Below are 26075 nucleotides of genomic sequence, written 5' to 3'. Positions count from 1 at the left end.
AAGAATAATTTCTTTATCTCTGACAGCATCATATATCAACAGGATGGACTGGCAATGGGGTCACCAGCTTTGGGGATCTTAGCGGAAATATATCTAGATTTCTTAGAACATACAATAATTGACAACAATGACACTTTTGCCAATATTCTATTTTGGTCTAGATACATCAATGATACTTTGGTATAGGACTACTAGCGCTACCTCTACTCTTTACAACCTCAACAATATAGATCCAGATATTAAATTCACCCTCGAGTCGGAATCCAACAAACAAATTAACTTTCTAGACCTCACGATAAGCAGGCTCCCATCCTCCCTAACACAGTATATATAGAAAAACCACACAAACTGCTACAACCAAAAGACAGGATTCTGCACATCCTTGCACCCAAAAATGTGCTACTTATAATAGCATGGTGGACCGCTCATTTAAAATACTAATGTCAAAGACAAATTTAAAGAAAGAATTAGGCACAATCCGTTCCATTGCCAAATTTAATGGATATAATGACTGTTTCTTAGAAAGAATAATTAATAAATTCAAGCATCAACTAAATACGATGTTAGAAAGAGAAAAACCCAACCCTATTACATATTCTACCTTCACTTTCAACAAAAAAGTTTATAGTATCACCAACATTTTTAAGAAACATAATATCAAGATATCCTTTTGTATCAATAATAGGGATGTGGAACTAAGACATATCTCCAACACAATAAACAAAAAATATCACCTTCTTGAAGTCAGGGGTATACCGGTTTAGTTGCAATAACTGCAATTCCTTGTACATAAGGCAGACTGGAAGAAACTTCAAAATTAAGTACATGGAACACGTCAATGCTATTAAATAAAATAGGTTTTTGGTAGTGGGCCAACATATGCACGACGTGAAACATAATTTTACCACTATAGACCAAGACTTAAGAGATTCTCAGGACCTTAGAGAAAGGCCCTCTCCTAGATGTCACCGAAAATTGCTTCATACAAGTCGATCAGTTTTTCAACCCCAATTTAAACCTAAATGAAGTTTCTTAGAAACCCAAGGTTCTTCACAACTTTCTTATTACGGTTCTTAAGGGTATCAAGATTTTGAGAAAGTGTTTGATCTTCCACGCATTGCATAACACCCTCCTTTCCCATACTTCCCCACCACATTGCTCTCCAGACCCGCCCCCAACACCTCCCCGTAGGCGATTTTTCTCCAAGCCCCTCCCTTCCCTTCCTCCCGTCTTCCATCTACCTCTATTCTACCCCCACAAACCAGCTCCAGTTATCTACTCCTCTCCATAGAGTAAGCTTCTTGGCATGCTGCGGCAAGGTGAGTCTCACACTATAACTCGCTATACTGTACCAGGAAAGCATAGGCCCTGGCACATATGTGTTGTAAAATCTTTATTCATGAGAGAACAGCTAAGTTACGACATACGAACAGCTGTATGGGAGAACGTTCTCGTCTCTATTGCTCTGCGTGAGGAAGACCCGCAGAAACGCCTTAAAACAATTTTTAAACTTCTCAACGACTTGACCAATAAATATGAGACTAACACCAAATTGTAGCTCACATTTTAAAAGTACAACGTTGCAAATTTGAGATTAATCCATCTAGTGGTTTAAATGATATGATGAGTTGAAGTTTGGAATGTATTACCACCCCTCTGTCGCCTGACTTAGAGAGCTGCTTCCAGCCGGATATAAATAGGTCGACAACCCAAGGGTAAGGTTGGTGTATCTTAAACTCTATGACTCGATCATGACTAGACGTCACTATGCTCCGTCGCGCTTTGCGAGAGAGATGAAAGTTACCCTCTAGAACTTTGAAATTGTGCGAGGTTGTCGCAAGTGAAGTTTCAACCACGTCGTGACGTGTGGAATGTTGTAAAGTTTCCTCAGACTGAACCGTCATTGTATAAGATTTACGAGTGTCTTAACCAAGTCAATTTATGATAGAGACTGTGCACTGAAGTATAATTGAGAATTCAAGTGTTTAATTTACCAGTTGACGGTATTGTGGACTTTGTCAATCTCTCATAATTTTGAACTTTGTCATTGACAGGGACAGCATACTAAGACATTGTGCGTGATAAACTGAACTTTCAATTTACATACATACATACATACATACATACATACATTATCATTATAGACTGTTATGCCTTTCAGCGTTCAGTCTGCAAGCCTCTGAGAATTTACTAAACGTCGCCACAATCCTCGATTTGCAACTAGTGTTGTGGCCTCATTTAGTTCTATACCTCTTATCTTTAAATCGTTAGAAACCGAGTCTAACCATCGTCGTCTTGGTCTCCCTCTACTTCTCTTACCCTCCATAACAGAGTCCATTATTCTCCTAGGTAACCTATCCTCCTCCATTCGCCTCACATGACCCCACCACCGAAGCCGGTTTATACGTACAGCTTCATCCATCGAGTTCATTCCTAAATTAGCATTTATCTCCTCATTCCGAGTACCCTCCTGCCATTGTTCCCACCTGTTTGTACCAACAATCATTCTTGCTACTTTCATGTCTGTTACTTCTAACTTATGAATAAGATATCCTGAGTCCACCCAACTTTCGCTCCCGTAAAGCAAAGTTGGTCTGAAAACAGACCGATGTAAAGATAGTTTCGTCTGGGAGCTGACTTCCTTCTTACAGAATACTGCTGATCGCAATTGCGAGCTCACTGCATTAGCTTTACTATACCTTGATTCAATCTCACTTACTATATTACCATCCTGGGAGAACACACAACCTAAATACTTGAAATTATTGACCTGTTCTAGCTTTGTATCACCAATCTGACATTCAATTCTGTTGAATTTCTTACCTACTGACATCAATTTAGTCTTCGAGAGGCTAATTTTCATACCATACTCATTGCACCTATTTTCAAGTTCCAAGATATTAGACTGCAGGCTTTCGGCACAGTCTGCCATTAAGACCAAGTCGTCAGCATAGGCCAAACTGCTTACTACATTTCCACCTAACTGAATCCCTCCCTGCCATTTTATACCTTTCAGCAGATGATCCATGTAAACTACGAACAGCAAAGGTGAAAGATTACAGCCTTGTCTAACTCCTGTAAGTACCCTGAACCAAGAACTCATTCTACCATCAATTCTCACTGAAGCCAAATTGTCAACATAAATGCCTTTGATTGATTTTAATAATCTACCTTTAATTCCGTAGTCCCCCAGTATGGCGAACATCTTTTCCCTTGGTACCCTGTCATATGCTTTCTCCAGATCTACGAAACATAAACACAACTGCCTATTCCTCTCGTAGCATTTTTCAATTACCTGGCGCATACTGAAAATCTGATCCTGACAGCCTCTCTGTGGTCTGAAACCACACTGGTTTTCATCCAACTTCCTCTCAACGACTGATCGCACCCTCCCTTCCAAGATGCCAGTGAATACTTTGCCTGGTATACTAATCAATGAGATACCTCGATAGTTGTTGCAATCCTTCGTGTTCCCTTGCTTATAGATAGGTGCAATTACTGCTTTTGTCCAATCTGAAGATACCTTACCAACACTCCACGCTAATTTTACTACTCTATGAAGCCATTTCATCCCTGCCTTCCCGCTATACTTCACCATTTCAGGTCTAATTTCATCTGTTCCTGCTGCCTTATGACAATGGAGTTTATTTACTATCCTTTCCACTTCCTCAAGCATAATTTCACCAACATCATTTTCCTCCTCCCCATGAGCTTGGCTGTTTGCAACACCACCAGGATGATTTCCTTTTACATTAAGAAGATGTTCAAAATATTCCCTCCACCTCTCCAGTGATTCCCTGGGATCTATTATGAGTTCAGCTGAATTACTCAAAACACTGTTCATTTCCTTTTTCTCTCCCTTCCTAAGATTCTTTATTACTGTCCAGAAAGGTTTCCCTGCTGCTTGACCTAGCCTTTCCAGGTTATTAACAAAATCTTCCCATGACTTCTTTTTGGATTCAACAACTATTTGTTTCGCTCTGTTTCTTTCATCTACGTACCAATCCCTGTCTGCCTCGGCCCTTGTTTGGAGCCATTTCTGATAAGCCTTCTTTTTACGTTTACAAGCTGCTCTCACTTCATCATTCCACCAAGATGTTCGCCTTTTCCCATCTTTACACACAGTTGTTCCTAGGCATTCCCTTGCTGTTTCTACTACAGCATCCCTGTATGCCACCCATTCACTTTCTATATCCTGAACCTGCTTACTGTCTACTGTTCGAAACTTCTCACTAATCATATCCATGTACTTCTGTCTAATTTCCTCGTCCTGGAGATTTTCTACTCTTATTCGTTTGCAGATAAATTTCACCTTCTCTACCCTAGGCCTAGAGATACTTAGTTCACTACAGATCAGATAGTGGTCTGTATCATCGAAAAATCCGCGAAAAACTCGTACATTCCTAACAGATTTCCTGAATTCAAAGTCTGTTAAGATATAGTCTATTATGGATCTGGTACCCCTAGCCTCCCATGTGTAGCGGTGAATAGTCTTATGTTTGAAGAATGTATTCATAACAGCTAAACCCATACTAGCACAGAAGTCCAGCAAACGCTTTCCATTCCCATTAGCTTCCATATCTTCCCCACATTTACCAATCACCCTTTCGTATCCTTCAGTTCTATTCCCAACTCTCGCATTGAAATCGCCCATTAGCACTATTCTATCCTTGCTGTTGACCCTGACCACGATGTCACTCAATGCTTCATAAAACTTGTCAAGGACATTTTATGGCAATATTAGGTCATACGAACGCGTGTCATGCAAATTCAGTCATAAAAACCTCTTCATCTATGAACATTAGTATTCCAGAGACAGTTATAGGAGCGATATTAATTGCACTTTCTCAAGTGTTTCATGGACTGTGATGGTTATTTTATGATTGAACCTAAGACATAATCAGTGACTATTATGAACTGTGATAGTGTTCAATTCATGTCTTATAAACTGTGAGTGAAAGACTGTGTTTTCCATTTGGAAAACCTCAGGTCATTACAGCATTAACTTGACTTATAGATCACACTGTAGCATAGACTGTGATATTCTGAGTCGCGTATTTAACATCATAAAACAAAAGTGAGAATACAAACTGTGCATTAAGACTTTTGTCAATGTAAAATACCAATCTTAATGATAATTAAGAGTTCTACAGCCCATTATATTGTGCCAATTGAACTTTGTGTTTCAACATTTCTCTTTAAAAGAACACCGGAAATCTTGGCCAAGGGTCGTGATATTACACTACGTAGAACGCCGTCTCCAGTGTGGGATTAATCATGGTTTCGACGAGGGATGATAACGTGGTGTCTTCATTGGCTGGAACGTGTCACGCTGTTGGTGCTGAGTTCGAGTCTTGGCTGCACACTGCAGAAAGTTCCAGTCACCAAACCGCAGGACAGTACTTCATCACTCCTTATAAGACGATTACAGGTGATATAAGTGTTTTTCATATATTTTTTGAGTGAGTAATTCGACTTGGACACTGACTTAACAAAACACTCAATCATTCACAGTACTATATTCGTCAAAAGAAAAGTGCTTCGTGTGGATTCTAATCCCACCGTTCCTAATAATTGTAGGAGGATATACAAGAAGACTTCAGGTCTTGTTTTGAACTGTAGATTTCTTTTTAAAATTTGTATAAATTGAAGTCATTTCCCTTAGATGAACTATAGGGTTTACCTTAAAACAAGTGCACTATTTTCTTTTCTTAAAAAAATTGATTTAGATGAATTGTAGGAGTATACAGCAAGTGAATGAAACCGTTTATTTGAACTATCAGATTATTAATGGAAGTGTGTGTTAATATTATGTTTAAAAATCTTAGAAAAACTGTAGGTTTGCATCACAAGTGATGGACTTAATTTTTAAGCAGTCTAGAAATTTGGTTAAATGAAGTTCTATCTACAAAGTGTTATTTTGGAATTTAAATCTATATAAGAGATCCTAGATGAACTGTAGGGTGTTTAAGATCTCAGAAAATTGGTATTCATTTTGGACATTTTTAACATCAAGTGGATGTCTCAGAATATAACAGCGCCTATATTTCATGTTTGCATTCTGAAAAGATTGATTTAAAATTTTATTTTTGATAAATCAACAGCAGGATGATTTACGTGAAAATATCAATAAATATTATCAAAAATTTTTAGTTACCATGTATTATTCGCCCTGCAAAGTTATCCTTCTCTGTACCTGCTCCAATAAGTAACCGCACACTACCTGAGATCCTTCCCATGCTCTGGCCCCATAATTATTTCCTGGTACAATACCTTTGCTTCATATGACTTGCCATTTATAGAACACCCCATTAAAATAAGCTCCCCTTTTTCTCTAGGTTTCACATTCCATTTGAACTGAGGAACCTCGGTCCTACATATCATCCTAGGACCTACATGTACACTGAAAACCACCTTTCGACGTGCATAGTACAATTTTAAGATAAGAAGACTATGCCACCAACAGCGCTCAGATTATTCCTCAGTGCCTGCATTTCACTAGGAATAAGACACTAAGTATTATTCACAAGTAAGTATTATTAAGGCACAAACACGTCCTAAAAAATCACATTGTAATGTACAGTAACACAAAACATTCTAAGGTATAATCACATACGAAGTATATCAGGTGACCGACTGATTTATACTGATGGGAAGCAGTGCAGGTGACTGTCATGTACGCACGCTCAACAGAGTGGTCAACAACCTGCCAGTAGCTGCGTAGTTTATAACATTGTGCTCGTAACCCAGCTTTATATTGTAATTACATTTAAGTATAATTAATAAACGGCTGTTCGGATTAAGCAAAGTCCGAACTAATGGGGTCCGAATTAGAGGTTCTACTGTACACACTATTAAACAAAGAATGGCATGTTTCATTCTTAAAAGAACATCTCATCAGATTCTACAAAGTCACATTCAGTATTTGGAAATTCATATATCACAGAACACGATCCACCAATCAATACATTTTGATATCGACGTATCAGTTAGGGGTGTCTTGTAGTTCGAGACATTGAGATTGGTTCCTATGCTATGTAACAATTTTACTATGTTTACGTGTTCTGATTATCACTCAGTCAGTATATTACTTAACCCACATTTGTCCAAATTATTTTTGGACTTCTTTATGACAATTGTTTATGAATGGGTTATGATGATTTTAGGTGTCATTAACATATTTTCCCAAGAGATTTTCCACGTCGACAGTGACCATGGATGAGTAGGGTAAAAGAGATACTCAATGAAAGTACATTTCTTCACATTTTAAGCTCACATGAGTGTAATAATTAAGAGTTCAGTAAGTATTATTCACAGAAGTGTTGAATTAGCACAAAAATATTTACAAAATATATGATTTAAAGCAAAACTGAGGAATAGTTTAGTCTCAATTTAAAATACAAACTGTTTCAAATAAAAAGATGTTTTTGTTTGTTTTACTTGTCATACACTTAATACCAAATTTTGAGCAAGTATGGTCACTCTGCAAATAATAAAAGCTCAGAACTACAGAACAGTTTAGTCTGCGTTTTGTGGCTACACTCTGTTTTTTATAATCAAACCTATTTTAGCATGAATGAAATGCCTTAAAACACTTGATTTTCCCTTGTTTCGAGGTAGTGGGACACTCCATCGAAACGCCCTTCTGGCAACATGCGTGAGGAGACTTTCATGCTCAGTCTTCCTGCGTTAGGACGCAGAGCTGCACAAGATTGGATAAATGCTCTAACGATGTACTGTGTGAAGCTGAGCTGGTCTAGATTTCTCCTGTTTGCACATTGGCGTCAAACGGTCAAGTTGGCATGCATCATTCATGGAGATGTTCAGAAGGAACACAGTTAAGGCTAGTACCATTTCTTGTTTTTGATACTGATGCAGTAGCACAATACATTTTTGATCAAATCGATTGACACCCCCCATGTGTATATACAAAATTATTCATACTGGCTGAAATACTATTACAAGTAATCAGCTTCATTTTCCGTATCAAATTCTAATCTTTTCAATTATTGTAAGTCTCTGTGAAATACTATTACCGGTATGTATTTCTTCTCAGCATTACTCCATCTTCAGGCATGTCCTACAGGTGCTACAACAGACACATGTGAGGCTACTGTAACAACGTTATAATCATTGTAGCGAATGAACCATGATACCTGAGTTACGTTCTGGTGCCTGGTGGTAACTAACACATTTCTCTTTTTTACAGAGATGAATTTCAGGAAGTGGAGCACTTTCCACTCGATTCTGGTGCATTGTGCCTGTATGTTCGTGGCATCTCTCCTGCAGCTTTTTCAACAACCAAAAAGATGTAAAATAATTATCGAAGAACAAGTTGAGCTGATTAACTTCCAGTAGTTCTGAAATTATGACCATAACAATTGACCTACTCCTAATTCTCATATTGTGTTTCTTGTAGCCGCTCCTTAGTAAGGTTCTCCTTCGAGATACCAGAGATGAGTCCATAGAGCCCAGACATTATACCCAAAACATACTGGTTTACCATGAATATTTCGCTTGGCACTATGTCTTCCAAAATAAGGGGACCAGACTCATCTGCAGAAAGATGTGTATCACTAGGATAGTACTGTCTGATTTTGCTAATAAAAGTAACAATATAATAACAAAATAATACTCATCACGATGGAAGTGTCACTCTTGACTGTATACGGAATTATATTTCACACAAAGCCACACGATAAGGCGCGAAACTGAGTATCTCTTGTTAGAAAATATTAAGATATTCATGTCAACAAATGTCGACCGTTTAGTAGTTACAGACTTTGTACGGGTATTATTTGGTACATCCCATGTCGAGTAGCTGTTGCCATCTTGGTGTACCAGCAAGGATACGTCATTCTATAGGTAATACAAGAAACCCTAAAAATGTCCACCATGTGCCTGAACACGCCACCTCATTGATTTTTATTATTTCAACCATTATGGTTTATTTTGGCCCGTATTGAGTTTTATCTAATAACACTCAGAAATCATTGGTAATGTGTCTGCCTTGATTGATTGTCGAACACATTCAAACACTCCAGGCATTGCACGTATTCGTCAACAACCATGTTTTACCACGCGCTCGCGAAGTACTGCAAAGTCTGTAACTGTATGCCTGGCTCCAAACTTAATCCTAAATACAAACTCTGCCTCCATTCCAGCTAATAACTAAAACGTGTAACTCATAAACGATCAACCGAATGGCATACGGTGTGTTGTTTACGGGTGTGATAGCGCAGAAAGCGAGTTTTCCTGAATTCTTGGACACAATCATTATCATACTGATAACGATGATTCTACATCCCACTAACTACTTCTGAAGGATTTTGGAGATGTTGAGGTGCTGGAATTTTGTCCCACAGTAGTTCTTTTATGTGCCAGTAAATCTAGCAACACGAGGCTGATATGTTTGAGCACGTTCAAATACCACCGAACTGAGCCAGGATCGAACCTGTCTAGTCAGAAGGCCAGTGCCTCAACCATCGTGAGCCACTGAGCCTGGCACTATAATTAAGATTTTTAGTACTAATATTTCCAAGTGAGTTGGCTATAATATGGTTCGAGGCATGTAGTTTTTAGCTTGCCTTTAGGAGACAGTAGGTTCGACCTCATTGCCAGCAGCCCTAAAGGTAGCTTTCCATGGTTTCCCATTTTCACACCAGGCAAATGCAAGGGCTTTAACTTAATTAAGACCATGGTTGCGTCCTTTCCAGTTCTAGCCCTGTTCTATCGTATCGTTGCCAAAAGACCTCTCTGAGTGATTTGATGTAAAAAAACATATAGCAAAGAAAAAGTACTATATTATGTCTAACTAAGCTTATGATATATACTTTGATACATTATTCTTTTTCTACTGCTTTTCCCACACCCGTGGGGTCGCGGGTGCAAACTGTGTCACAAATGTGGATTTGGCCCTGTTTTACGACCACATGCCCTTCCTGGCGCCAACCCTATATGGAGGGATGTAATCACTATTGCATGTTTCTGTGGTGGTTGGTAGTGTAGTGTGTTGTCTGAAAATGAAGAGGAAAGTGTTGGGACAAACACAAACACCCAGGCCAGAAGAATTAATCAGAGGCGATTAAAATCCCCGACCCGGCCAGGAATCGAACCCGGGACCCTCTGAATCAAAGGCCTCAATGCTGACTATTCAGCCAATGAGTTGGACATTTACTTTGATACATTCAAAATGTGAAATATCACAGCTTACTTAACAACTTTCTTTTTTTCCTTTTTTTCCACTGATAATGGATCATTTTATTCATTACTTTTCTAGGGGTAAATTATCAGGAAAACGAATACTGACATTCTACAAGTTGGAGCATGGTATGTTAGAAGTTTGAATTGTTATGGTAGGTTACAGAATCTGAAGAGGGAAATGGATAGACTAAAGTTAGATGTAGTTAGTATAATTGATGTACATTGGCAGGAAGAACAGGATTTTTGGTCAGGCAACTACAGAATTATCAACACAAAATTAAACAAGGGAAATGCAGGAGTTGGTGTAATAATGAATAAGAAAATAGGGCAGCGGCTAAGCTACTGGGACCAGCATAGTTAACGAATTATTGTTGTCAAGATAGACACTAAGCCATTGCCCACCACAATAGTGCAAGTCTATATGCCTTAGTTCAGCAGATGGGGAAGAAAATCAAACGAATATACACTGACTGACAGAGCAAATGCAACACCAAGAAGGAGTGGTTCGAAAGGGATGAAAGTTGGGGAAAAAACAGAGACGGCACGGACGAATAATTGATGTTTATTTCAAACCGATATGCAGGTTACACAATGCGCATGGCATCGACTCAGTAGGATGTAGGACCACCACGAGCGGCGATGCACGCAGAAACACGTCGAGGTACAGAGTCAATAAGAGTGCGGATGGTGTCCTGAGGGATGGTTCTCCATTCTCTGTCAACCATTTGCCACAGTTGGTCGTCGGTACGAGGCTGGGGCAGAGTTTGCAAACGGCGTCCAATGAGATCCCACACGTGTTCGATTGGTGAGAGATCCGGAGAGTACACTGGCCACGGAAGCATCTGTACACCTCGTAGAGCCTGTTGGGAGATGCGAGCAGTGTGTGGGCGGGCATTATCCTGCTGAAACAGAGCATTGGGCAGCCCCTGAAGGTACGGGAGTGCCACCGGCCGCAGCACATGCTGCACGTAGCGGTGGGCATTTAACGTGCCTTGAATACGCACTAGAGGTGACGTGGAATCATACGCAATAGCGCCCCAAACCATGATGCCGTGTTGTCTAGCGGTAGGGCGCTCCACAGTTACTGCCGGATTTTACCTTTCTCCACGCCGACACCACACTCGTCTGCGGTGACTATCACTGACAGAACAGAAGCGTGACTCATCGGAGAACACGACGTTCCGCCATTCCCTCATCCAAGTCGCTCTAGCCCGGCACCAAGCCAGGCGTGCACGTCTATGCTGTGGAGTCAATGGTAGTCTTCTGAGCGGACACCGGGAGTGCAGGCCTCCTTCAACCAATCGACGGGAAATTGTTCTGGTCGATATTGGAACAGCCAGGGTGTCTTGCACCTGCTGAAGAATGGCGGCTGACGTGGCGTGCGGGGCTGCCACCGCTTGGCGGCAGATGCGCCGATCCTCACGTGCTGACGTCACTCGGGCTGCGCCTGGACCCCTCGCACGTGCTACATGTCCCTGCGCCAACCATCTTCACCACAGGCGCTGCACCGTGGACACATCCCTATGGGTATTGGCTGCGATTTGACGAAGCGACCAACCTGCCCTTCTCAGCCCGATCACCATACCCCTCGTAAAGTCATCTGTCTGCTGGAAATGCCTCCGTTGACGGCGGCCTGGCATTCTTAGCTACACACGTGTCCTGTGGCACACGACAACAAGTTCTACAATGACTGTCGGCTGAGAAATCACGGTACGAAGTGGGCCATTCGCCAACGCCGTGTCCCATTTATCGTTCGCTACGTGCGCTGCGCAGCGGCGCATTTCACATCATGAGCATACCTCAGTGACGTCAGTCTACCCTGCAATTGGCATAAAGTTCTGACCACTCCTTCTTGGTGTTGCATTTGCTCTGTCAGTCAGTGTATGAAGAGATAGAAGATTTAATACAATATCAAAAAGGAGACGAGGACCTTACTGTGATGGGAGACTGGAATGCAGAGGTACGCCAAGGGAGAGAAGGTAATGGGTGATATGAATAAAATTGAGATGTAACTCGGAGACAAGTCTCGAAGGAGGATTGAGACGGAAGTCACTTACGAGACATAACTTGTCATGTATATGAATAAAGTTTGTTTCTCGCTAATGAGACTTGTCTCCTTCCGCCTGAGATGAGTCTAGCACACTGACTCTGGTATCTGTCAGCTGACGAGTGAATTAACAATTGGAGAGCTACAATGAGTGGTTTTGTTGGAACAGATGAAAGTGTTAGATTTCTTCTTAATCTATTTACCCTCCAGGGTCAGTTTTCCCTCGGACTCAGCGAGGGATCCCACCTCTACTGCCTCGAGGGCAGTGTCCTGGAGCTTCAGACTCTGGGTTGGGGGGATACAACTGGGGAGTATGACCAGTACCTCGCCCAGGTGGCCTCACCTGCTATGCTGAACAGGGGTCTTGCGACGGGGGATGGGAAGATTGGAAGGGATAGACAAGGAAGAGGAAAGGAAGCGGCCATGGCCTTAAGTTAGGTAATAATAATAATTTCGTGTGGCTATTTCTAGCCGAGTGCAGCCCTTGTAAGGCAGACCCTCCGGTGAGGGTGGGCGGCATCTGCCATGTGTAGGGAACTGCGTGTTATTGTGGTGGAGGCTAGTGTTATGTGTGGTGTGTGAGTTGCAGGGATGTTGGGAAAAGCACAAACACCCACCCCCCGAGCCATTGGAATTAACCAATGAAGGTTAAAATCCCCGACTCGGCCGGGAATCGAACCCGGGACCCTCTGAACCGAAGGCCAGTACGCTGACCGTTCAGCCAACAAGTCGGACCTTAAGTTAGGTACCATCCTGGCATTTGCCTGGAGGAGAAGTGGGAAACCACGGAAAACCACTTCCAGGATGGCTGAGGTGAAAATCTACTCAGCTGACCTCCCGAGGCTGAGTGGACCCCGTTCCAGCCCTCGTAACACTTTTCAAATTTCGTGGCAGAGCCGGGAATCGAACCTGGACCTCCGAGGATGGCAGCTAATCACACAAGTGTTAAATTTACAAGCGAAAAAGATTGAAAAGTGACAGTGTGTTCTTGAAAAACAGAAGAACTCATTTCAGAGCAAAAACAGGTTTTGCAACTGCAAATGGAAAATCTTTTACATGAAAGGGAGAAAAGAGCAGAACAAACAAGTACAACCGAAATGGAACACCCACCGATGTTTTTTTCATTTAGAATAGTTCTTGACAGCCTTTTCTTGTTCTTCAGTTGTGTTTCACTTGGGAGCCTATTCTGCAAACTATACCTTTCGTATTTATCAATATTCAATAATCATTACAGTTATTATTTCAATTCTTCCTAGGCTTACATAAACGTAGTGGCTCATACACTTGGTATACTTGCACCCCAGCTTGGGAACGACTGATTTAAGGTTTCTTTTCTTGTAAGTTTCCTTCAAGATATTGTGTAAGAAGTTACATTGTATTTATCATCACATTTAGGATCCACATTAAAATGCATACTTTTCCGCGGTCATTGAAAGTCACTCAAACACTTTTTAAACACGCTTTGTACTTTATTCTTCACGAATATGAAGAGTTTATTGATCATACCTGTGTATAGCTAGGGGTGTTTCTGCATATAATGTACTTTTCCTACAATTTGTTTTACGTCGCACCGACACAGATAGGTCTTATGGCGATGATGGGATAGGTTTAGGAGTGGGATGGAAGCGACTGTGGCCTTAAGGTACAGCCCCAGCATTTGTCTGGTGTGAAAATGGGAAACCACGGAAAACGATATTCAGGGTTGCCGACAGTGGGGCTTGAACCCAAACCCACTACCTCCCGGATGTAAGCTCACAGCCGCGTGCCCCTAACCGCACGGCCAACTCACCCGGTATATAATATACAACCAATATCTATATACTGTTGCATAAACTGACTAAATTTCAAACTTTCAAAACATAGAAATAATACAAAATGGTAACCATATTCATAAACGAATATAACTAACAAGGGAGGTGTTTGATTTGGATCGGACAAATTGCAATGAAACTTAGTAACATGATGAGCTAAGACATCTGGAACTCAATGCCGATAACTGTTCTGCCGTGAAATAATATTTTCGTACCAGTATTTATTGACAGTAAAATTTTGCTCCAGTTTTAAATGGAACGAGGTGTGTAGATGGCAGCGATTTCAATGAAACATGGTAGGATGATCAATTAAGACATCAGAACATTGCTGCATGATTGACGTTATATAGGTTACCCGCAGTGTGACAAAATAAATGAATCTCAACAAGAATCCAAATGTTTAAGGCTGTTTATAGCATGCAAGTTTATATACAAATGACGAGGATTTCATATGACATATTTTAGCTTCAATTGTAAACGACAAAGAAGTATTAAAAGCCTAATATTTTGAAATATTCATATACTGTGCATGTTAGTAAAATGGGTTTGACGAGCAAGACATTCTGTTCATGTTGTCAAAATCTAATTTTCACTCTAAAGCGCACTGTTTAATGTAACTTTAAAATAGAACTATCAGTGCAATTCTACAGTGCATACCCGAGGTCAGTACAGCTGCAAACCACCCAGCTGTTCTTTGGCAATTAATTATAACAATGTCGTTGATTTTATGACACCCATCCTCATCGGAGGGTCTGCCTTACAAGGGCAAGTGGATTGACAATTCATCGAAGTTTCATAGAAATCTGTCTGATCCAAACCAAATGCTTCCCTTGTAGTATTCGGCACATGTGAGATTTTGGTGCAATGGTTGAGAAAGAGCAGCACTCATAGAGGCAGCAAATCATTGGCCAAATAATGTCATTATGCGAATCTGTTAAATGTTGTGAAACCAGTTACAGCATATTTTTCTCAAGGGCATGAGTCGCCAGTTGAAACTTTTAAATAAACTTAGAAATGGTGCAATCGGAAAAAGGCATGGGCAGGGAATTTTACGGCACTTAGTGTAAACATAAATGGGATAGCTTACACCAGGACCAAAGATACTCACACATTCATTCAATACAATTTGGCCAACCTGTAAAATGAAATGGCGTATGGCTTTTAGTGCCGGGAGTGTCCGAGGACATGTTCAGCTTGCCAGGTGCAGGTCTTTCGATTTGACACCCGTAGGTGACCTGCGCGTCGTGATGAGGATGAAATGATGATGAAGATGACACATACACCCAGTCCCAGTGCTAGTGAAATTAACCAATGAAGGTTAAAATTCCCAACCCTGCCGGGAATCGAACCCGAGACCCCTGTGACCAAAGGCCAGTACCCTAACCATTTAGCTATGGAGCCGGACGGCCAACCTGTGATAGATAGCGATAATTTTCAGACTTGAAAAAATATCCTTCCAGATATCAAAATGTGAATAATAATAATAGGTAATAATTTTGTGTGGTTATTTCTAGCCTGGTACAGCCCTTGTAAGGCAGACCCTCCGACGAGGATGGGTGTCATCTGCCGTGTTATTGTAGTGGAGTATAATGTTGTGTGAGAGTTGCAGGAATGTTGAGGATTTAAGATTAAAATCTCTGACCCGACCGCGAATCGAACCCGGGGCCCTCTGAACCGAAGAGTACTACGCTGACCATTCAGCTAAGGAGCAGGACAAAGTGAATAATGAAAGCCTTGAATAATTGTAAGTCATATCTTAAACATAGCTATGTTTCGTTTCGGCTTTTTCCGTGATTGTGAATTAATTTTATTTATAAAATTTTAGTCGTATTTTGTGAATAGAAAAAATGTCAACGTACAGAAAAAATCACAAATATGGAATAGATTAAGAATAATTAAATTAATTTAATAATTACAAAGAAAATTTTCAGAATTGTATGTTGCACGGTTTTGCATCTTTCTGGTTTGATTTTGAACATTTTAGACTATGATGCATGTAAATCTTATCGCTAATGGCTATCATCGTCATTATCTTTATCATTATTGTTATATGAATGTCTCGTGTATTGGCACCAGAAAATGTTGTGCTAACCATTCCACATTTCCTTTCCGGAAACGGTAGAGATCTTTATAATCATGTTCGAGAGAATCTCTTCGTGCTTTATAAATTTTTCTTCTCCGTTGTAAAACCATCATAAACTCCGTCATCACATTTTCAGCCTGATTCTATCGCCTTGAGTCACCTTCTGGGCAGTCTCAAGAAATTCTGAGAACAGTTTCCATTCAGAGAGACTAAGCTCCAGTTTATTCATATACATTGGAGATGTGTCTCCAAGAGAATTCGCTGACGAGCAAAGGTCACTGCTGAAACATTGCTTTTTTATTCATATACATTTTATTTTATTCATATACATTTGAGACATGTCTTAATATTTATGAGACAAGAGATACGTCTCCGGTTTATTCATATCACCCAATGCCATAGGAAAATTCAGACTGGGACAAAGGAATGAAAGAGGAAGTCAGCTGGTTGAATTCTGCACTGATCATAATTTAGTAGTCCTTGCCAATACTTGGTTCAAACATCATAAGCAACAGCTGTATACGTAGACGAGACCTGAAGACACCCAAAAGTATCGAATAGACTTCATTATGGTTAGGCAGAGATTCGGAAACCAGGTGTTGGATTGCAAGACCTTCCCAGGAGCAGACATGGACTCTGACCACATCTTTTTGGTCATGAAATGCCATCTGAAGTTGAAGAAATTGAGGAATGAAAGGAATGCAAGAAGATGGGATCTAAATAAGTTGAAAGAAAGGAGTATGTGGATTGTTTCAAGGAACATGTTGCACAAGGACTAAATGAAAAGGTTGAAGGAAACACGATAGATGAAGAGTGGACAGTCATGAAGAATAGGATCAGTTGGGCTGCACATTCGAGTGAATCATAATGTATTGGAAATAGGGATGGGAAATGAGAGCTCAAGTCTCGAGAATCACAAGAACTTCTGTGCTTTTCTCGTAAAGAATGTCTCATGAGACTCTCGGGAACATAAGCACACTTCTTACGTCACGGTTACGTGGCACATTGAGAGCAACAAGTTTTGACATCGTGCCCAATGGGGCAATAGCCTGAATCATGAAGGAAAGTTTGTCCTTCAATTCGCTGCGAATAATACAAGAGCAAGCTAGAAGAAGGTCTGCAACATCACACTCAAAGAACGAGAAAAAATCTGACATTTAATTTGAGCCTAATCATTGAACTGGTGTGAAGGCAATACTGTTTTGTACATATTGATGAGTACCAAGAGGGAAAACACGGGCCTGGGAATATTTCGTGGATATCTCAGAAAATAAACTGCAATGTGTGTTTGTTCCTGGTGTATTAGTTTCAAAAGTTGATATACAAGAGCAAGAGGTATTTCAAGGCAGACAGGCATTGGCTAGTAGCTCATCTATCTTGCCCCAGCAGGCTGCTAATCCAGGTGTGACTGCTTATGATAGGACGTTACATTTTTCCTGAGGTTGAAAGATCTTTATAAATATGTGTTAAGGATAAACCCTTTTGGAGCAACGATATGTTTCCAAATACATTCTTCCCAATAGCTCTTTATACTTAATTCCTTATCTTTCTTCTATCTACAAGTATTTTTGACAAATTGGCCTATGCTAATGGTGTGAAATATACAGTGATGTAGTTGTGCCTGGGTGCTGCGCTGGCATGTTTTTGTGGAACTTCCTAGTGCCCTGCCTCTTCATTTATTTTATTTATTGTTTTGTCCAGACCACTTTGTTACAAACAAAATAAGATATAAGATCTTGTAACATTGTTTTATGGATTACTTCTTTCTTTGTTAGTGTCATTAATTATTTCTTAAATATGAGATTTACCTTTTTTTAACATGACACAACAAAGTTTCTAGATATTTAGTTCCATAATAAACCGCATATGTTTTTTGTTATTTAAGAGATTTAATTTGAAACTGCTTATCAATGAACTGCTGCCTTGCAGATGTGGCAGGGGACTTCTAAAGGCTAACGGAGTAAAACACCAAAAGGAAAATCCTCTTCGGCGATAGGCCTAGCAAGTCAGCTGGAAGAATACTCTTCACAATTGCTTTCAACCAAAGAACAATCGACTTTGGAAATAATGATGACTCTAATGAGTCTGAAGCTCATCCAAACATTATAGGAAGAAACACAAAAGGATGAAATAACAGAAAAGCCAGCTTCAGAGTTGCTACCTTGAACGTATTAACACTGACTGGAAACTGTAATAAAATAACAGATATAATGAAGCGTAGACACATTAACATCTTGGGTCTAAGCGAGTCGAAGTGGAAGGGATGCAACACAAAACTACTAATGATGGATACAAACTGTACTGGTGCAGAAATGAGACAGAAGCAAGTAATGGAGTTGGCTTTGTTCTTCACAAGGGCATTGACTGCATTTCCGATGTTACTTTCATCAATGAGAGGATTATTAAAGTGAAGGTGTGTTTGAAAGGAGAATATCTTAACAGTTGTGTAGATAATTTCGCTGAAATGTTTAATTAGTATTGATTCTCGAATATCTTCTGTTCTTAACAATAAAAACCTGAGTGTGTTCACGTTTATTTGTAAAAATTATTTTGGCTCTTGTTGTTGGTTCTACTTCAGTTTTAACACACAATGTTAATAATCAGTCAGTTGTGTTTAAAGCTGTGATGGAAGTAATAATAATAATAATAATAATAATAATAATAATAATGCACACAGGCACTGTTTATTTCACAACTACAGTACTGAAATATATTCAAATAATTTTTCTCTTTGTATTTACATGTTAACTATGTTGATGCCGTTTTTATTTTATGTAAGTTGCTAGCGTATCTCTGTATCAGTAAAAGCAGTAACATTTCTTTTTCCTAGTACTTCAAGATTGTACCAGCACATCAAAGGTTTTTGGCGATGCAATGATGGGAAAGGACTAGGATTCTGAAGGTAGCGGCCATGGCCTTCATTAAGGTAAAGGTATTGGCAGCATTTACCTGATGTAAAAATGGCGAAACCACAGAAAACCATAAAAGCAACATGTTAAATTTTAATGTAAAATAATCTATTGTTCCTTTAGGAAACAGTCCATATTGTACCAGAAACGTATTGGGTTCGAAGTATTTCAGACTAAAAAATACTCACTGCATGCCAGCTACAGCGAACGTGGTGAGTGACGTAGGAGCCAGCTCCAGCTCACCAAGGCTAAGGTACGTCACTCGTCAAACATTCCATTCCTTCTACCCTTAATCACTTGTATAATTACGGTATGAATAGGAGAGTAACATTGCCGTACACCCAATTTTAATGCCTATAATACTACAAAGTTTCATTAAAATCCACTGTGGATTAAAAAGTTATTGAAGGAGGAATGAAACGGCTGCAGTCTGCGACTCAAGTATAAATAAGACACGAGTGCTGGCCAAAAGTACAGTCTTATTCCACAGTCAGACCTGCGAGGTTGACTGCTGGTGGTTGTCAGCGCTACGAGAAGACAAAGTTATCAAGTTGAAGTCTGTGACACTCTACCAAACTACTGGTGAGAAGAAATACTTTTATTTTTCTCTGTTAACGGACTCCGCCGTGTAGCCAGTGAGTGTAATACTTCAAATATTTCCAAGTAACTAAAACTTTGTGCATCACTTAACATTTCTGTCAATGGACATAGCCGTATAATCAGTGAGTGCAGTACTTAAACATTTTTCAAGTGATTAAAACCTTGTGTAATTGAACTTACAATTTTCTGAACATAAACTGTGCATCAAACACTTAGGTTTCTCTTGAATCAAACTGAATCTGAACTTCGATTTTTCTGAGGCATAAACTGTGAGCATAAACTGTGCAGTGAACATTTAGGTCGTTCATGAACTATGTAATACTAGTCTTCGGATGAAATAACTACACGTTATTTGTTTCATAAACAGAACTGTGTAATACTTTGACAGTCCTAGTCTTCGTGCGAAATAACTTCATGTTACTTATGAGTTTAAAACATTGTGTGAACGGAACTAATTTTCACTATTTAAGAATTGAATTCTAAGTCTTTAAATTCAAAGTTTTGAGTGAACGGGACTAATTTCCCTACTTGTGTCGCATTTAAATGTGAAGGTGCGTGAACATCCAGTCAAAATGTGTGTCGTATAAAACTGTAAATAATATTTATGGTATTTTGATAGTCGATGAATATAGTGTACAGTGGTGTGGATGGTTGTGCTAGAGCAGTGTCTATTTCGTTTGTTACTTTCCCTATGGCTTGTAGTGTTGATTTTCCGTCCATGAATCCGTATTGGTTGGGTGGTATCTCTTCTATTATTCTTGGTCTGATGCGGGCTATGATGGCCTTTGAGAACATTTTGAAGATATTGCACTCCAGGGCGATTCCTCGGTATGAGCTGGGATCATCCCTATTGCCTTTGCCTTTGTACAGTGTGATTAGGTTGGCCTGTCGCCATATGTTCGGGATCCTCTTGCTTCTCAGACATTCATTGAACAGTAGCGTCAGTACACTTACAGTGTCCGCCGCCGTGGCCTTGATGTGCTCGTTGTACACTCCGTCCGGGCCTGCTGCCTTTTTGTCCTTGGATTCTTGGATAATTCTCCATACTTCATCGGTTGTGAGTGGTTGGAGTGTATGTTCCGGTATGTCTCTTTTTTCAAACTCGTTCGAAGATGCGTTCCCAAGAAGTTCTCGGAAGTGTTCCGTCCACTGCTGCGGGCTTATTATAGAGGTTTTCTGTGTTGACTTGCTTCCTTTCAGGATTCGGTGGGGTTTTTCCTCTGCTTCCTCGATCAGCTTTTTCTCTTTTAGTAGTTTGTGATCTATCTTTTTCATTCTTAATATTTCTTTATATGCTTTCCTCGCCTCAGCGTATTTTTGTAGGTGACATTGGCTGCTACTGGATCTGGCTTTATGGAGGTATTCCAGAGTTTTTTGTCTTGCAATGTAGCATTCTTTGTCAAACCATTTCTTGGCCGTTCTCTGGATGTTTGGTTTAGTAGTTGAGGCCAGTAGAATTTGCTGCAGTTTTGCCGTGGCTTCTTCAATGTCTCCTAGTTTGATCATTGTGTTTATTTCCGGTATGGCTCTTTTGTTTACCTCCCATAGGTTCATGTCTAGTCTTCTAGGGAATCTTGTTGGTAATTCCGGAACTTCCATGGGTGCGTCTAAACCTATGCGGAGGGAGGTCTTGACTGGTAGGTGTTTTCTGATTGGATTGTTGAGTGCGATCCTCTGCTCCACTTGGTATATCCCTTGATTACTGACGAATACCAGGTCGTTTGTACTTTTCCCGTTATGTCCTATGTATGTATACTCATCTTCTGTGTTCACTAGTCTCAGCCCGTTGTCTATTAGGAAGTCTACAACATTGTCAGTTTTGATGCTTCTTTTGTCAATCCGGCAGTTGAAGTCCCCGGCCACAAGGAGGGGCTTATTGTCGTTGAATGCTTCGATGGCTCTTCCTAAGCTGTCTATAATGGTTTCTGCATCGATATTTGGATTGAAATAGGCTATTATTATGTTGATGAGTTGGGTAGATAGTGACATTGTGAACTGTGATTGAAAACTACTCGAGTTGGTTGCAAGTGTGGTTTGAGGTAGCAACTGATCCCACCTTCAGGGCGTCCTCTGCTTCCTTGTTTTGCGATGATATGGGTGCCGTAGAATCCCTGGATGTCAATTCCCTCTGTAGCGAGGGTCTCTGTAAGCATTACGATGTCGTATGTGTCCCACTTCGTGATTGCATCTCTGGAGAGTAGCGTTCTGAATCCTTCAACGTTCCATAGCATCGTTTGGATTGATGTGTAAGTTCGGTCTCTGTCGGGAGCTGAGCGATTGGCGTTGTCGAGTGTTGAGCTGGTGTTGACGGTCGGGTTGGTTGGTTCACTGTTAGAACTTGTAGGGGCGAAAAGTTACCCTCTCGGGCCAGAACGATGGGTCCTCCATGGTTTCTTTTTCGGAAAATGGAACTGCGAGCCTGTAGGCTTTGTTCTGTCCTTTGGAGTTTAAGGGGGTGACATCCCGAACGTCCTTTATGCCGTTTTCTGCGAGGTGGCTCTTTATGTCTTCTTCTGTAGTGGTGGGGTCTAGTCTTCCAACGTAGAACCATGCTAGTTTTTCGGCGGCTCTCAGGTTGCTACTTCCTTTTCCTGTTCCTGTACCGTAATGGTTACGTTTGTGCCAGGAGCTGGTGCACTGTGTGTCCGTGGTTGCTCGTAGCACGCTGCTGGTTTGCTCTCTAACAGTGTGGTTTTGGCTTTGGGTCGGGCTATGAGCGATGTTTTGTGTGTTTCTCGTCTCCTGTGCGTGGTTTTGAGTTACTCCTAAGTACGGTTGCTTGCCTGCAGTTGTGGATTCCTTCCCTATTGATGTTTGCTGGGTCATAGTAGATTTCAGCTGATCCGTCATTATTTCCGATTGTTTCACTTGCACTTCTAGCATGAGTGCTAGTTTGCTTAGCAGTGATTCGCTGAGGTTGTCAATGGTTGATTTAATTTCATTTACGTCATTCTGTAATTTGGAGCACATTTCTTTGTTTTCCAGGACAGCGCGTCTTGTTACGTCTTCTTCTGGTGGCGCTATGTTAATGCCGTATGCGACGAATTGATGCCTACACTTGGTACAGAGCCAGAAGAAATTGTTCTTTTTCGATTTTAACACGTTATGCGCCGATACGGAGACGCCTACGCACTCTATGTGATACACGGTCGTGCACTTACCGTCGCACAAGATTGCCTGTTCTTCATCTTTGATTGTCTTTGTGCAGTCGTTGCAGTTGTTTTTACCTGGTGCCATGGTGTGTACGTTGCCTTTGTGTATTCTTCGTGATTTAATCCCGTTTCGCGTTGTCACGGAATTCTATGTTTCTCTTCTGGTGTGCGGTTTGTAACTTGACCTCACTTGACAATAATTTTGTGTGTTTCTCTTCTGGTGTGCGTTTTGTGAGTTTTGTCACTAACCTCACTAATCGTGTCTGATCCGCTTCTCAGTTTTGACATGAAGTTTTTATCTTTGCGTACTAATATTTGTTATTACTGAATTGTAGGTTTATAGTACACTATAGCATCGACAGGAAGATACTAATAGGAAAACTGGAAGCAACACTAACACCAACCAACTTGCAGCATGAATTGGAAATGATAAAAGTTATACTTAACGTAAACTACGTGAAAATCCACGATGGGACAACAATCTCAACACCTATAACGCAGACCAAAGGAGTACTCCAAGGAGACCCAATGAGCCCGGTATTGTTCAACCTGATGACAGCCGATATCGCAAGTGCAACAGAACCAGCAGGGGTCAATCTTGTAATGTATGCCGACGACATGGCTCTGCTATCAAGAAACCCCATCGGAATCCGGAAGGCATTCAATAACCTACAAGAATGGGCAGACAAAAACTCATTAATTATCAACAGTGAGAAAACCAAAGTGATGAAATTTAGAAGAGGAGGAAGACACGCAAAAGACGACGTTTTCTCAAACGGCAGGGACCAGCTAGAAATAGTATCATCATTCAAGTATCTAGGTATCACGCTCCAGACTACAGGAGAAACTTTCACACTACACGTCAAAGAAAGAGCGATAGCAGCAACTAGAGCAATGTTCGAAATCCCCAAGCTCCAGAATCTATCAGTGAAAACAGCCGTGGCATTGTTCAAACTTAAAGTTGCCCCGGTAGCCACGTACGGTATACAATTAGTCTGGCACAAACTAAACACAGCGAATCTAAAAAGGATTGAGAATATCAAAGCCAGATACCTCAAGCGAATCCTCCAACTATCAAAATATACAAAGAACAGACTGGTGTACACCCTGGTGGATGAGCCGTTCTTCCTAGAGGACATAAAAACCTCCTTCAACCTTCCCGACACCGAAGCATCTGCCGCAGTCCTGGAAGAAAGACGACGAAAAGCACAGCAAATCCCGGAAGAATTCTATGAAACTGAGGCAATGAGAAACGACGAATGGAAAGGCCCAGGCTTCAACCTACGCCACACCTTCACCCGATTCGCCGTCCACGGGTTCCACGGAAAGGTATGCCAAACCGCTGGATACCACGAACCAGACGAAGAATGTACCTGCCGGCTCTGTGGTGGAAAATGCCCCAGGTACCACCTCATCAACTGCACCGCAAGAACAATATCCATTACCGCACTCGCTAAAGACTGGTAAAGAGGAACCGCGTGCACCTACAAGCGGACGAGGCATGTTCAACAGAGTGTTGCAAATTAGGCAGACAGAAGACTTTTCATCACTGTGCCCTGCCAAATACGATCTCAATACAGTGTCGCAAATTAGACAAGCAAACGGCCTCCCATCACTGTGCGTTACAATATGTGTGAGGCAGAGTTCAGCTCTAAATGTCCTCTCACAGATGGAACACATGGACACACGAGCACCAATGTACGGACTTGCTTACAAGCGGAACTATGACTGCTAGTAAAGACCTGACAATGACTATCTGACATTGTACCTTTTTACTCTATGGAATTTAATTACCTAATCTGATCATTGTGAATTATTGTGTGCATGGCCATTGGCTGCAATAAATTATTAAACAAAAATATTTATGGTATTTAGCAATGTTCATTCACTGAATAAACTTTCCAAATAGTTGTACATAAAATTAAAGTGATATTGAATTACTGTAATACATGATGATTGTTTGCATCCTCAAATTCTACGAACATTCATAACTTTGATTATTCTTGCTTTTGTGTGCTTAAAGTTGTCAAGTGCAAGTTGTGCTTAGATTGTGTGGATTTTATTCCATTGACATTCAGCCACAAAAGGTTTTATTTGAGTTATTTGATTTTTATCTCAAGTTAAGACACGTGCAGTTCATTTAAAGGGTTGTCTCATGTCTGATTTTACTGGCATTGTACACGAACATCGATATTTCTATGTTGCCATTCATTACAGAGTTGTCATACAAGTCTGAGAGACATATACCTGTGCTTACCCCATTATGCCAAGTAAGCGAAACCTGCGATTCGAACTCCAAGAACTTCCAGACCTTCTAGAGCACCCATGGAGGGAATGGTATATGATTTCCTGGTGCAGTAAGCTGTTTCTGACCTGGACGAGAGGACCAGGAGTTTGACGCAGGACATTGCCAACAACAGCGCAAGAAGATTTTGTGCATAACAAATTCCAGCTGTACTGTCTAATAAATGAGAACTTAATTTGGAGTTTAAACCTCTCACTCTCTGTACCCACTCCAATTTAACATATCGTACACGCTCTACTTTCATCTCATGCTCTTCCAAGCTCGAAGTACGGGCATTTTCCTGCTACAGTATGGTGACCACTGTAATCTATCTGAATAAACCATTGAAACCATTGAAATAAAAGTAATATAGTAATTTAAATAAAACACATTAATAAAAGTAATTATATAAAATAAATTCATAAAAATAATTAATAGAAATGTCTGTAGTATGGGCGCCAGAGTTCACCAGAATGGATCCCTAAAATTTTAATACAGCATGATAATTCCCTCTCCCAGTGCATGTACATAAAGCTGCGTACTGGTACATCTGCTTCAGGCCTTATCTAAGCTTCTGAAAACGATTAAATAGCTAGGAACTGCACCTACAGGTTCATCAATAACTCCACTGATTCTAAAATAACTGACTATATTCTGAATAATATCCATGCATGAGCGCCCTCATCAACACACCAAAATATACATTAAATACACTCACAAAATACTGTTGGAAGACTTTATATTTACACAATCATCCAACAACAATAAAAACAGTGGGAAACTAAAAGCGAGGACCAAGCTACCATTTATAGCCAGCCCGATGAACATTAATTACAAAGCATATATATGTAGATAAATACCCTTCACTGTCTCTGTGCATCAACACAACTTGCATATTCTCATTATTGGCATTTGTTATATCACATAAATACTGTACCTTTATAATTCTGTGTTCACTGATTCTAACACTTGGTTTAAAATACTTT

General features: G+C 40.5%; 1 long non-coding RNA gene across 1 annotated transcript; it reads left to right on the top strand.

Annotated features, from left to right (window-relative positions):
* The first annotated feature begins 6396 nt into the window (after window positions 1–6396).
* On the top strand, window positions 6397–25141 carry LOC136863111 (uncharacterized). The gene is made up of 4 exons (XR_010859147.2): window positions 6397–6529; window positions 18975–19070; window positions 19177–19306; window positions 25023–25141. It is a non-coding gene; the product is annotated as an uncharacterized lncRNA (long non-coding RNA).
* Window positions 25142–26075: the final 934 nt, after the last annotated feature.

The sequence above is a fragment of the Anabrus simplex genome, chromosome 2 (genome assembly GCF_040414725.1).
Source record: "Anabrus simplex isolate iqAnaSimp1 chromosome 2, ASM4041472v1, whole genome shotgun sequence".
Classification (NCBI taxonomy): domain Eukaryota; kingdom Metazoa; phylum Arthropoda; class Insecta; order Orthoptera; family Tettigoniidae; genus Anabrus; species Anabrus simplex.
Note: the sequence above shows the minus strand (reverse complement) of the source record. Positions and strands in the feature narration are given on the sequence as shown.